This window comes from Nyctereutes procyonoides, unplaced genomic scaffold (assembly GCF_905146905.1).
Source record: "Nyctereutes procyonoides isolate TBG_1078 unplaced genomic scaffold, NYPRO_anot_genome, whole genome shotgun sequence".
NCBI classification, from domain to species: Eukaryota; Metazoa; Chordata; class Mammalia; order Carnivora; family Canidae; genus Nyctereutes; species Nyctereutes procyonoides.
The window spans coordinates 17636014-17649798 of record NW_026575037.1 but is presented as its reverse complement, the minus strand read 5'-3'; the positions used below and the strand labels follow the sequence as shown (position 1 = coordinate 17649798).

General features: G+C 40.1%; 1 protein-coding gene across 2 annotated transcripts in view; it reads right to left on the bottom strand.

Annotated features, from left to right (window-relative positions):
- Nucleotides 1-13785, bottom strand: part of KCNH1 (potassium voltage-gated channel subfamily H member 1) — a 370271-nt gene that overhangs the window by 303924 nt on the left and 52562 nt on the right. The gene's annotated exons all lie outside the window — the stretch shown is intronic.

The window sequence follows — 13785 nt, the reverse complement described above, 5'->3', positions numbered from 1 at the left end:
AGGAACTGGTCCAAACGGATTGGGTTTCAAGTCACAGAAATCTGGTTCTCAATGCAGAGTCCACCATGTCCTGCCAACTAGACCATGAACAAGTTAGTGACCCTCCCTAAGCCCCAGTTTCTAAAACTGCTTGGAGTTGTCCAGAGTATTAAAGATGAGAAGCACAGACCTAGCACACAGTAAGGGCCTCCTCCTTTCCTACAATCAGTCCAGGAGGGAGACATGAGGAGTAAAGCAAGGACTAAAGCCAGATTGCTTGAGCTCAGGAAAGAAGAAGAGTCACACAGGGCAGTGAGTTGGCCTTGAAAATACCATGTGCAATCCATTTAAAAGCAAAACTGCTACTTCCAGTCCACTTGTGCTCTGTGTCAAATTTTTCCTAGAAGTGGGAGAGGTTTGAGGAATCCACACTCTCACTCAATCTCCACTTGACCAGTGGCACCTACAGTGACAAAACTGAGCAGGAAATCAGCTATAGGCTACAGCCAGGGAACAGAGTTTTTTCTCTAATACTTCCAATTTCCAGTCCAGGTTGTAAGGAGCTTCAAAACTGTCACTCCATCCTAACAACAAGTAAAAAGTCTGAACAACAACAACAACAAAAAATCAATTCTTGGATGCACTGGAGAAGTGAAACTGTAGGGCAAATCGTTCACCAAAAACTGGAGAGGCAGACAGGTGAACAAAAAAATTACAACCTGCCAGAGAAGAAACCCATGAGCAGAAGTCTCCAGAAGAATGAAGAGCACCAGAGAGGAAAAACTAACCTATAACTGGCAAATCTCTTGGAGGCTCAGGATGGCCAAGTCTGAGAGTTACAAAGCCCAGGGAGAGCCAGTCATGGTTTTGTGAGTTTTACCTCTAGGAGCTGTACCAGATCCTCACAGTGAAAATCAGAGAAAAATCTCCTCCTGCTTCTGTAAGGGAATATTCTAGAATATTGAATATTGAAATACACCAGAGCATTCTGTCCTTTTTCAGAAAGGCCTGCCCTCAGGAGAAACTGTATAACCAGAGCCCATGTGTTGGGTTTCATGGAGCCTACCTGACCTGGCAGGAGGGACATACCCAATTCTGGCCTCCTCTGGCCTTTGACATGGAGGAAGGAAAATACTCAATTCTGGGCCCCTCAGCACATTCTGTCTGGCCCAAGTAGGGGAAATAACTAGAGGCATTTGTAAAATTCACATCCCAGAGGATAGGCTCACTAAAACATCTAATCACAGGACCATACAAAGCTGCTTCTCCCCTGACACTTCACCTCCACACCACTAAGGGCCTATTTACCCAGTACATCAAGTTCAGCTTTCAAAACATGGCACAACATACTAAAAGCCAAAAGCACAGTCTGAAGACACAGAACTAGCATCAGAACCAGGCCCAGAAATGGCAGGGGCATTGGAATTACCAGACCAGGAACTAAAACAACTATGATTAATATGTGAAGGGCTCTAATGAAAAATGTAACATTCAAGAACAGATGGGTTATGTAAGCAAAGAGATGGAAATTCTAAGAAAGAACCGAAAAGGAAATACTAGAGATCAAAAACACTGTGACAGATATGAAGAATGCCTTTGATGAGCTCATTACCAGACCGAACACAGCTGAGGGAAGAATCTCTGAGCTTGAGGATATGTTAATGGAAGCCTTCAAAACTGAAAAGCAAAGACAAAAAGTAGTAGGAGTTAGTTGGACAGTTGAGTAGTCAGGGCCAGAGGCCCCAACAAGAAAATATGGAGTCCGGACAGCTAAGATATAATAGCACTAACAGGAGTGCTATTCCTGTTCGCAGCTTAGACAGGACTACCCTCTCATTCTGTTTTGCGGCCTTTGCATAAATGACTTCTGCAAAACATCCTCAGATAAAACAATTAACCACAAAGCATTTGTCACTATGACAAGCAAGGGGCAGCTAAGACATAAGCCCCCAGATGTCAGCCAAAAAGACCATCAATCAGCCCGTGGACATTAACCTAATAGGTAGACAGATAATGTGACCAAAGTCCTAATTGGCATGACTCTGCACACTCTGGCTGCTTAAGATAATTCTGCAAAAGAGCTCATTAAACCCCTACATTTAGAAACTCCCAACTTCAACCGTCTCAGGTCCCCTCCCTCTTCGGGAGCTTTGTACTATCGCTCGATAAGCCTTGCCTTGCTGCCCATCATGCTTCGTCTGGTCTAACTCTTCATTCTTCAAAGTGTCATGACCAAGAGCCACGGGCACTAAAGAATATAAATCCTGTAACAGAAGGACCAATAAAATAAATAAATAATAACAGAATATCCAGGGACTGTGGGACAACTGCAAAAGGTGTAACATGCATGTAATGAGAATACCAGAAGGGGAAGAAAGAGAGAAACAGAAAAAATATTTGAAGCAACAATGACTGGGAATTTCCCCAAATTCATGCCAGGCACCAAATCCCAGGTCCAGAAAGCTCACAAAACACCATGTGGGCTATAATACCAAAACACAAACAAACAAGCAAACAAAACACACCTAGACATATCATCTCCAAACTGCAGGAAATCAAAGATCAAGAAAAAAATCCTGAAAGAAGCCAGAGGGGGGGAAAAAACACATAACCTATATGGAACTAAGATAAGAACTACATGTAACTTCTCAGAATCATAAGCCAAAAAACAGCACACTGGAATATTTAAAGAGTTGAGAGAAGAAAAAAAAAAAAAACCTAGAATTCTCTATCCCATGAAATTATCTTTCAAAAGTAAAGGATTTTCTCTGACAAAAATTTAGGGAATTTGTTACCAGTGGAACTGGCTTGCAGGAAATGTTAAAAGAAGTCATTCAGAGAGGGACCCCCAGGTGGCTCAGAGGTTGAGTGCCTACCTTCAGCTCAAGTTGTGATCCTGAGGCCTTGGGATCATGTCCTGATCAGGCTCCCCACAGGGAGCTTGCTTCTCCCTCTGCCTGTGTCTCTACCTCTCTCTCTGTCTCTCATGAATAAATAAATAAAATCTTTAAAAAAGAAGTTACTCAGAGAGAAGGAAGATAATACATGTCGGAAACTCAGATCTATGTAAAGAAAGAGCATCAGGGAAGGAATAAGTGAAGATAAATAAAAACTCTTTTTTTCATATTCTTAACTAATATAGCAGATAACACTTTGTTCAAAATAATAGCAACGATGTATTTGATTCTGTTTGGGTATATCTATATGCTTATGTGTGCTTATGGATAATGACAGCAATGATACAAGGAACAGAGGGGAGGAATCAGGAGAATTAGGATTATTTTATTATAAGGCACTTGCATTACCCATGAAGCAGTATGGTGTTATTTCAAAGTAGACTCAAATTAGTTGTAAATATATATTGCAAACTCTAAGGTAACCACTAAAAAAAAAGTAAAAAAAGAAATACAATTAAGATGCTAAGAAAGGAGAGAAAATAGAATAATATAAAACACTCAATTAAAACCACAAAAAGTAGAAAAAGTAGACAAGATAGGAACAAAGGCCAAGGGAAAAAAATAAAAAACAGTAACAAATATGGCAGCTATTATTAATCCAACTATGTCAATAATCATTTTAAACATCAACAGTCTATATATGCCAACTAAGACAGAGATTGTCAAAATGGATCAAAAAATAAGATCCAACTGTATGCTGTCTACAAGAAACATACTTTAAATAGAAAGGCACAGGTAGATTAAATAAAAGGATGAAAAAAGACAACATTACTCAAAAGAAAGCAGAAGTAGCTATATTAATTCTTGGCAGACCAGACTTCAGGGCCAGAAAAGCTATCGGGGGGCACCTGGTTGGCTCAGTGGTTGAGTGTCTGCCTTCGGCTCAGAGCATGATCCCAGGGTCCTGGGATTGAGTCCTGCCTTGGGCTCCCCGCAGGGAGCCTCCTTCTCCCTTTGCCTATGTCTCTGCCTCTATGTGTCTCTCATGAATAAATAAATAAAATCTTTTTAAAAATCCATAAGCCTCTAATCAGGCTAACTAGTCCCTGGGATGGGGCCCAAATGTCTGCCTCACATTGCCAATCAATGAGCAACTATTTATGCCAGATGAGGTCAACAAAAACACTAACATCATTTCCTTTTTTCATCCATTCAATCAGTTAAAAAAAAAAACAAACACTACCAATGAGCATCTACTATGTGTCAGACACTGTTTTAAGTGTCTGGGATGTATCAATGAACAATGAACAGAATAAATAAATAAGCTATAGGGGCATCTGGGTGGCTCAGTCTGTGAAGTGTCTGTCTTAGGCTCAGGTCATGACCCTGGAGTCCCAGGATCGAGCCCCAAAGTCAGGCTCCCTGCTCAGCGGGGAGTCTGCTTCTCCCTCTGTCCCTCCCCCTGCTCGTGCTCTTTCTCTCACTTTCTTTCTCAAATAAGTAAAATATCTTTTAAAAAATAAACAAGCTATATAGGACATTAGAAGGTACTAAGTGGAGAAAAAGAGCAGGAGAGAATTAGGAGTTATGAGTATTTTTACTTTCCTATTAATAATGCATATATATATAACAAATATATGCATATATATTAAGCAAATACTTTATTTTCTTCCCTCTCATATCCCCTTATCAAACATAAGATGTATTAATAATAGTTTACATCTCAGTGTTTAAGTGATAGAATATCAAGGTGAAGAGTAAACATTACCCAAGAATTTTGTATCCACTCCTGTGGGAAGAGTTGGCACATTTTTGGTTAAATGCAGGATAACTGGATCATGTTACATGGGAAGTATGACTTTGTTGCTGTCTTTATTTGGAGATCAAGAATGGTTTAAGCGAATGTGTATGACAGGCTGACAAGTGGTGAACTATAGTAGTTTCTTGTGTCAACTCGGCTAGACTGTGGTACCCAGTTATTCGATCAAACACTAAGCTTTCCTGTGAAGGAATTCTGTAAATGTGATTAATATCTACAATCAGCTGACTTTCAAGAAAGCAGACTATAGCTTATAACCTGGATGGCCCCATCCAATAAGTTGAAAGCCGTTAAGAGCAGAACAAAGTCCACCTGTGGACTTTGGCATTGGCTACTTCCAAAAGTTTCCAGGTGGCCAAGCTGTCCTATGAATTTTGGACTTGCCTAGCCAGCACCCAGAATCACATAAAGCAACTCCTTGCAATAAATCTCTTAATATATAAATATCATAGTGTTTCTGATTCTCTGGTAGAACCCTGACTGATGCAGGTAACCACCCAGAGAAAATGACATTTGAGTAAAGACTTGCAGCTGGTGAAAGAGCTACCATGCAGATATCTAAGAGAAGAATGAGCCAGGTGTGTATGAGGAACATACACCAGGAGTGTGGCTGAGTGAGAGCAAGCAAGGCACAGAGCAGCAGGAAAGGAAGCTGATTTAGTAACCAAAAGCAGCAACAGGGACAGGGAAAAGTGCAGGCTGTATGCCAATAGGTTTCCTTTAGTCTTCTTTCAGTGATATACTGAGCCCAAATAAGAACCAAAAACTAGGCTTCCAAGTGCCTCTCCATCTCTAAGATGACACAGGTGAATGCTCACATCCCCATTAGTGGCAAACGCTCTGGGGTGCCACAAGTCGATCATCTCTAGTTGACTCATCTGACATTCAGTGCACTAGTGCACAACAGCCCCCGTGAGCTGCACTACACCGACCACTCCTCTCCTAGAGGTCCAGGAGCCAGGATGCCACAAGTCGATCTTCTGTAGTTGACTCATCTGACATTCAGTGCACTAGGGCACAGCTGCCCCCATGAGCTGCACCACTCTTCTCCTAGAGGTCCAGGAGCCAGGAGTCAGGCCACAGAGGACCCTGTCATCTGAGCACAGGTCAAGAACTGAGTGGCCAACACCAAGGAGAGAGACAGCTTACTTGTCATCTCTGGGTAAGAAGGAAGTTGGCTGTGTGCAAGGTATGATGCTCTTACCTGGTCCACCCAGGCAGAGTTGAAAAAATGAGGACCAGGCACCATCAAAGGCAGATAATAAGTGATCTGGATGCAGAGCCACCAGAGCCATTACGGTAAGGGTAATTCGAGCACGTGAAGCCTAGTGAACCACCTCATCCAGGCTTCCCAGCCTCTCATTTGTCCCAGCAAAAACACCATCACAGGTTTTCCTTACTACAAAGCTTACCAGAACAACAATTATTTCAAGTACATTCATTAGCCTAGAAAGATGTTCATGATTATATAAAGTGAAGAAATGGTGACACAACCACATTACATGTACCTGTTGATTCATAGATACCTCTGAACCTCATAAATATTAATTATGAAAAAAATGTACTTACTAAGCTTTAAGAAATGGATACACTTAAAAAGAGTTAAAGAATGCATATGAGAATAACAAAGCCATCTGATTAGTGGGATTACAGGTGATTTTTGTTTCCTATTATCTTTTTTCCTCTAATAATATGAATTGCTCAAATAAAAAAATTGTTTATGGGAGACAAGCTGGCAAAAAAAGAGGGGTCCTCAATTCATCTGGTTGCACAAACTTACCTAGATAGCTTTCAAAACATCCTGAACACCTACGAATTCAACCTGAGATGTAAAGAGAGAACAGCTGGAATGCTACAGAGAGAAAAGTGATTGCTTCTGACAAGGGAGGAAGGCAAAGAAAAAAAGGTGGGGGGTTGGGATCCACAACAAGCCAGAGCACGATAAGCAGGAACTTTCAAAATCTGCACCTGAGTCTTTCCTGACTGAAAAGTGCTCAGCAGGGGAGTGAAATAAGTCAATCGGAGAAGGACAAACATTATATGGTCTCATTCATTTGGAGAATATAAAAAATAGTGAAAGGGAATAAAGGGAAAGGAGAGAAAATGAGTGAAAATGTCAGTGAGGGTGACAAAACATGAGAGACACCTAACTCTGGGATATGAACAAGGGGTAGTGGAAGGGGAGGTGGGTGGGGGGTTGGGGTGACTGGGTGACGGGCACTGAAGGGGGTACTTGGTGGGATGAGCACTGGGTGTTATGCTATATGTTGGCAAATTGAACTCTAACAAAAATTTTTTTTTAAATAAAATAATGTCAGCCCCCCCCCAAAAAAAAGTGCTCAGCAGGAAATAGGACAGAATCACAGGAGGGGCAGTGAAGCTTCAACATTCCCAGAGACACAATAAGAATAGAGGCACCTGGGAGAAAGCTCACTGCAAACCGCTGTCTGATCAGAGTAAAGGGCTAGAACTCCGCAACCCTTGGGGTCATTTGGGAGAAGCCAGCCCATACGCAGGTCAGCACCGGAGCTCCCCTTACCCTAGAGCCTGCCAACAGACAGAGGCAGATGTCCTATGTTCCCCTTTGGAGAGGCAGACCTGGGAGCAGGTCCAGCAGTGCAGGGCCCTCAATCCAAGGGCAGCAAATTGGACAAAGCTGGCTATCCTCCATTCCCTTTTGGGAGAAGCAGACCCCAAGAGGGCACAGGACAGCAAGAACTCTCCTGCCACTGGGCACCCTGCAATTTCTGCAGATCAGTGAACCTGCACCTGCCCCCAGGAGCATCTAGGCCAGTATGGACTGGGAGACTGCAGTTTGGTACTCGTGGGGAGCTCTTGGGTCCGGAGCTAGAGATCTGGAAGCTGCCATTTTTTGCCTTTTTTCTTCTTTTCACAGTTCACCTGGGAGAGGCGGGGGCCTCTAGGGAACAAAGGCCTCACAGGATAAACAGCTGACACTGAGCCAGGCCACCTGGCAAGGGGAAGGGCATCTCTGCCCAGGCACAGACACCTGAGAACCAGTGCAGTAGACCCCTACCCCAGAAGAACTGCTAGAAGAACAAGGGAAGAGCAAGTTTACTGACCAAGCAGCACTGGAAAGCTCCAAGACTGAGGGAAAATAGTATATAGAACTAGAGATTTTCTCATTACAGTTTATTTATATTTCAGGTTAAAAAATTTCCCATATTGTTTCTCTTTTCCTTCCTTAACTACAATACTTTACCAACTCTTTGTTTTAAAGCTTTTTCCTTTTTAACTTTCATATTTCTACATTTACATGTTTAGATATATTCTTCATTTTTTGATTCCCTTCAATGTATTCAACTTAATTTTGGTAGATATACGAGTTATGGGTTTTTGTTTTTTGTTCTTTGTTTTTTCTGTCTCATTTTGTTTTATAATGGTGGAAGTTAGTACCTTCTAACACACAGACCAAAATACACCCAGAACCAAGTGGAACAATGTTTTGGTTCATTCTGTGAGATTACATTCGTTCCTCCTTCCCCTTCTGCCCCTCTCTTTTATCTTGTTTCTGTTTTTGTGGTTGATGTTAGGTCTCTATATGTTTTCCTGGTTTATAGAAATTTGGAATTGAGCATCTGCTAACATACAGAACAAAATACACTCAGAACCTGGAGGATCACCCTCCAGGTCCCCTCAGGGAGACTATATTCTCTCTCCATCACCACTTCCTCACCAACCCTTTTGTTTTTGTTTTTTTATTCTTACTATTTTGTTTTAAAATTTGTTTTTCACTTCAGTGGTCCCTTTGTTTTATTTTTTTCTGTTCTTCTTTTTTTTTTTATTTTCTGGTCTCTGACCTCTTCAGAATGGTCTTTGGTGTATTTTACTTAGGTTGTGGTTGATATTTTTGACTCTGCTTGCTCATACAGCTACTCTGAACTGGACAAAAGAAAGAGCCAAAAGTAATACTGTCTGCCACAGAATTTCTGGACCTTGATTTAAATAACATGTCAGAGATACAATTCAAAAGTACAATTATAAAATTACTGGTGGCTCTGAACAAAAGCATAAAGGATTCTAGAGATTCTCTTATTAAGATCTAATCAGGCCAAAATTAAAAATACTTTAACAGAGATGCAGTCTAAACTGGATGCTCTAACTGCTAGGGTTAATGAGATGGAAGACAGAGTGAATGACATAGAAGACAAGTTGATGGAAAAGAAGGAAGCTGAGGAAAAAAGAGAAAAACAATTAATAACCCATGAGGAAAGGCTTAGGGAAATAAATGATAGCTTGAGAAGGAATAATATTCATCTTACTGGGATTCCAGAAGAGGTAGAGAGAGAGAGAGGACCACAAAGTATATTTGAACAAATCATAGCTGACAACTTCCCTAATCTGTGGAAGGAAATAGGCATTCAGATCCAAGAGATAGAGAGGAGCCCCTCCAAAATCAACAAAAACTGTTCAATACCTTGACATTTAATAGTGAAACTTGCAAATTTCAAAGATAAAGAGAAAATTCTTAAAGCAGCTCAGGAAAAGAGATACTTAACTTATGTGGGGAGAAATATCAGATTAACAACAGACCTATCCACAGAGACCTGGCAGGCCAGAAAGGGCTGGCATGATATATAAAGGGTACTAAATGAGAAAAAAATGCAGCCAAGAATACTTTATCCAGCAAGGCTGTCATTCATAATAGAAGGAGACATAAAGAGCTTCCAGAATAGACAGAAACTGAAAGAATATGAGACCACCAAACTAGCTCTGCAAGAAATATTAAGAGGGACCCTGTAAAAGAAAGAGGGAGCCCAAAGAAACAATCCACAAAAACAGGAACTGTATAGGTAATACGATGACACTATTCATATCTTTCAATAGTTACTCTGAACGTGAATGGGCTAAATGATCCCATCAAAAGACACAGGGTAATGGACTGGATAAAAAAGCAAGACCCATCTATATGTTGTCTACAAGAGACTCATTTTGGATATAAAGACACCTCCAGACTGAAAATGAAGGGGTGGAGAACCATTTGCCATTCAAATGATCCTCAAAAGAAAGCTGAGGTAGCAATCTTCATATTAGATAAATTAGAGTTTATACAAAAGAATGTAATAAGAGATGAAGAGGGACACTCTATCATACTTAAAGGGTCTATCCAACAAGAAGACCTAACAATTATGAATATTTATGCCCCTAATTTGGGAGCAGTCAAATATATCAATGAATTAATAACCAAAGTAAAGAGATACATAGATAATAATATATTAATAGTAGGAGGCTTCAACACAGCACTCTTAGCAAAAGACAGATATTCTTAAAAAAAAAAAAGACAGATATTCTAAGCAGAACATCACCAAAGAAACAAGGGCCTTGAATGATACACTGGACTGAATAGATTTCACAGATATATACAGAACTTTCCATCCTAATGCAACTGAATACACATTCTTCTCAAGTGCACACAGAACTTTCTCCAGAATAGACCACATACTGGGTCACAAATCAGGTTTCAACTGATACCAAAAGATTGGGATTGTCCCCTGCATATTTTCAGGCCGCAATGCTTTGAAACTAGAATTCAATCACAAGAAGAAATTTGGAAGAAACTCAAACACATGGAGGTTAAGGAGCATCCTACTAAAAGATGAATAGGTCAACCAGGAAATTAGAGAATAATTAAAAAGATTCATGGAAATTAATGAAAATGAAAATACAACAGTTCAAAATCTTTGTGATACAGCAAAATCAGTCTTAAGAAGGAAACACATTGTAATACAAGCCTTCCTCAAAAATTTGGAAAAAACTTGGGGATTCCTGGGTGGCTCAGTGGTTTAGCACCTGCCTTCCACCCAGGGCATGATCCTGGAGCCCTGGGATCGAATCCCACATCGGGCTCCCTGCATGGAGCCTGCTTCTCCCTCTGCCTGTGTCTCTGCCTCTCTCTCTCTCTCTCTCTCTCTCTCTCATGAATAAATAAATAAAATCTTAAAAAAAATAAATTGGAAAACTCATATATGCAATCTAACCTCACATCTAAAGGAATTGGAGAAAGAACAGCAAATAAAGCCTAAACCAAGTTGAAGAAGAGATATAATAAAGATTAGAGCAGAACTCAATGAAATAGAGACCAGAAGAACTGTAGAACAGATCAACAAAATCAGGAGCTGGTTCTTTGAAAGAATTAGTAAGATAGATAAACTCCTAGCCAGCCTTATTAAAAAGAAAAAAGACTCAAATTAATAAAACCATGAATGAAAGAACAAAAAAAATTAAAAAAAAAGAAAGAACAGAGATCACAACCAATACCAAGGAAATACAAACGATTTTAAAAAACGTATTATGCGCAGCTTTATGCCAACAAATTAGGCAATGTAGAAGAAATGGATGCATTTCTGGAAACCTACAAATTACCAAAACTGGAACAGGAAGACAGAGAAAACCTGAACAGGCCAATAAACAGTGAGGAAATTGAAGCAGTCATCAAAAACCTCCCAAGACACAAAAGTCCAGGGCCAGATGGCTTCCCAGGGGAATTCTAACAAACATTTAAAGAAGAAATAATACCTGTTCTACTAAAGCTATTTCAAAGGATGTAAAAAGATGGAATACTTCCTAACTCTTTCTATGAAGCCAGCATTACCTTGATCCCAAAACCAGACAAAGACCCCATCAAAAAGGAGAATTATGGACCAATATCCCTGATGAACATGGTTGCAAAAATTCTCACCCAGATACTAGCCAATAGGATCCAACAGTACATTAAGAGGATTATTCACCATGACCAAATAGTATTTATCCCCAGGATGCAAGGGTGGTTCAACATTCCTAAAACAATCAACATGATAGATCGCATCAATAAGAGAAAAAACAAGAACCATATGATCTCAATAGATGCAGAGATAGCATTTGACAAAATACAGCATCCATTCCTGACCAAAACTCTACACAGTGTATGGATAGAGGGAACATTTCTCAATATCTTAAAAGCCATTTATGAAAAGCCCACAACAAATATCATTCTCAATGGGGAAAAACTGAAATCTTTTCCCCTAAGATCAGGAACACAACAAGGATGTCCGCTCTCACCACTGTTATTCAACATAGTACTAGAATTCCTAGTCTCAGCAATCAGACAACAAAAAGAAATAAAAGGCATTCAAATTGGCAAAGAAGAAGTCAAACTCTCCCTCTTTGCAGATGACATGATATTGTATATAGAAAACCCAAAAGACTTCACCCCAAAATTGCTAGAACTCATACAGCAGTTCGGCTATGTGGCAGGATACAAAATAAATGCCCAGAAATCAGTGGCATTTCTATACACTATCAGTGAGACTGAAGAAAGAGAAATTAAGGAATTAATTGCATTAACAACTGCACCCAAAGCCATATGATACCTAGGAATAAACCTAACTAAAGAGGTAAAGGATCTATACCCTAAAAACTACAGAACACTTCTGAAAGAAATTGAGGAAGATGTAAAGAGATGGAAAAACATTCCATGCTCATGAACTGGAAGAATAAATATTTTGAAAATGTCTATGCCACCTAGAGCAATTTACATGTTCAATGCAATCCCTACCAAAATACCATGGACTTCCTTCACAGAGTTGGAACAAATAATCTTAAGATTTGTATAGAATAAAAAAAAAAAAGATTTGTATAGAATCAGAAAAAAAACCCAAATAGAGGATTATCGAACAAGGAAACCAACGCTGGGGGCATCACAATGCCTGATTTCAAGCTGTATTACAAAGTTGTGATCATCAAGACAGTATGATACTGGCGCAAAAACCAACACATAGATCAATGGAACAGAATAGACAACCCAGAAATGGACCTTCACTTCTATGGTCAACTCATCTTTGACAAAGCAGGAAAGAAGATCCACTGGAAAAAGGACAGTCTCTTCAGTAAATGGTATTGGGAAAACTGGACAGCCACATGCAGAAGAATGAAACTGGACCAATCTCTTATACCAAACACAAAGATAAGCTCAAAATAGTTGAAAGATCTAAATGTGAGACAAGAATCCATCAAAATACTAGAGGAGACCACGGGCAACAACCTTTGGGAACTTGGCTACAGCAACTTCTTGCTAGACACATCTATGAAGGTAAGGGAAACAAAAGCAAAAATGAACTACTGGGGCTTCATCAAGATAAAAAACCTTCTGCACAGTGAAGGAAACAAAACTAAAAGACAACCAACAGAATGGGAGAAGACATTTGTAAATGATGTATCAGATAAAGGGCAAGTGTCCAAGATCTATAAAGAACTTATCAAACTCAACACCCAAGAAACAAACAATCCAGTCATGAAATGGACAGAAGACATGAACAGACATTTCTCCAAAGAAGACCTACATATGGCCAATGAGCACATGAAAAAATGCTCCACATCACTGGCCATCAGGGAAATACAAATCAAAACCACAATGAGATACCACCTCACACCAGTGAGAATGGCTAAAATTAACAAGACAGGAAACAACAAATGTTGGAAAGGATGTGGAGAAAAGGGAACCCTCTTGCACTGTTGGTGGGAATGCAAACTGGTGCAGCCACTCTGGAAAACAGTGTGGAGGTTCCTCAAGAAGTTAAAAATAGAGCTACCTTATGACCCAGCAATTGCACTACTGGGTATTTACCCCAAAGATAGATGTAGTGAAACACCAGGACATCTGCACCCCAAAGTTTATAGCAGCAATGTCCACAATAGCCAAACTGTGGAAGGAGCCTTGATGTCCTTCAACAGATGAATGGATAAAGAAGATGTGATCTCTATATACAATGGAATGTTATTCAGCCATCAGAAAGGATGAATACCTACCATTGGAACTGCAGGGTATTATGCTGAGTGAAATAAGTCAATCAGAGAAGGACAATCATCATATGGTTTCACTCATACATGGAATATAAGAAATAGTGAAATGGATTCTAAAGGAAAGGAGGGAAACTGAGTAGGGAAAAATTAGAGAGGGAGAAAAACCATGAGAGGCTCCTAACTCTGGGAAACAAAAAAAGGGTTGCGGAAGGGGAGGTGGGTGGGGGGATTGGTGACGGACACTAAGGAGGTCACTTGATGGGATGAGCAGTGGGTGTTATACTGTATGTT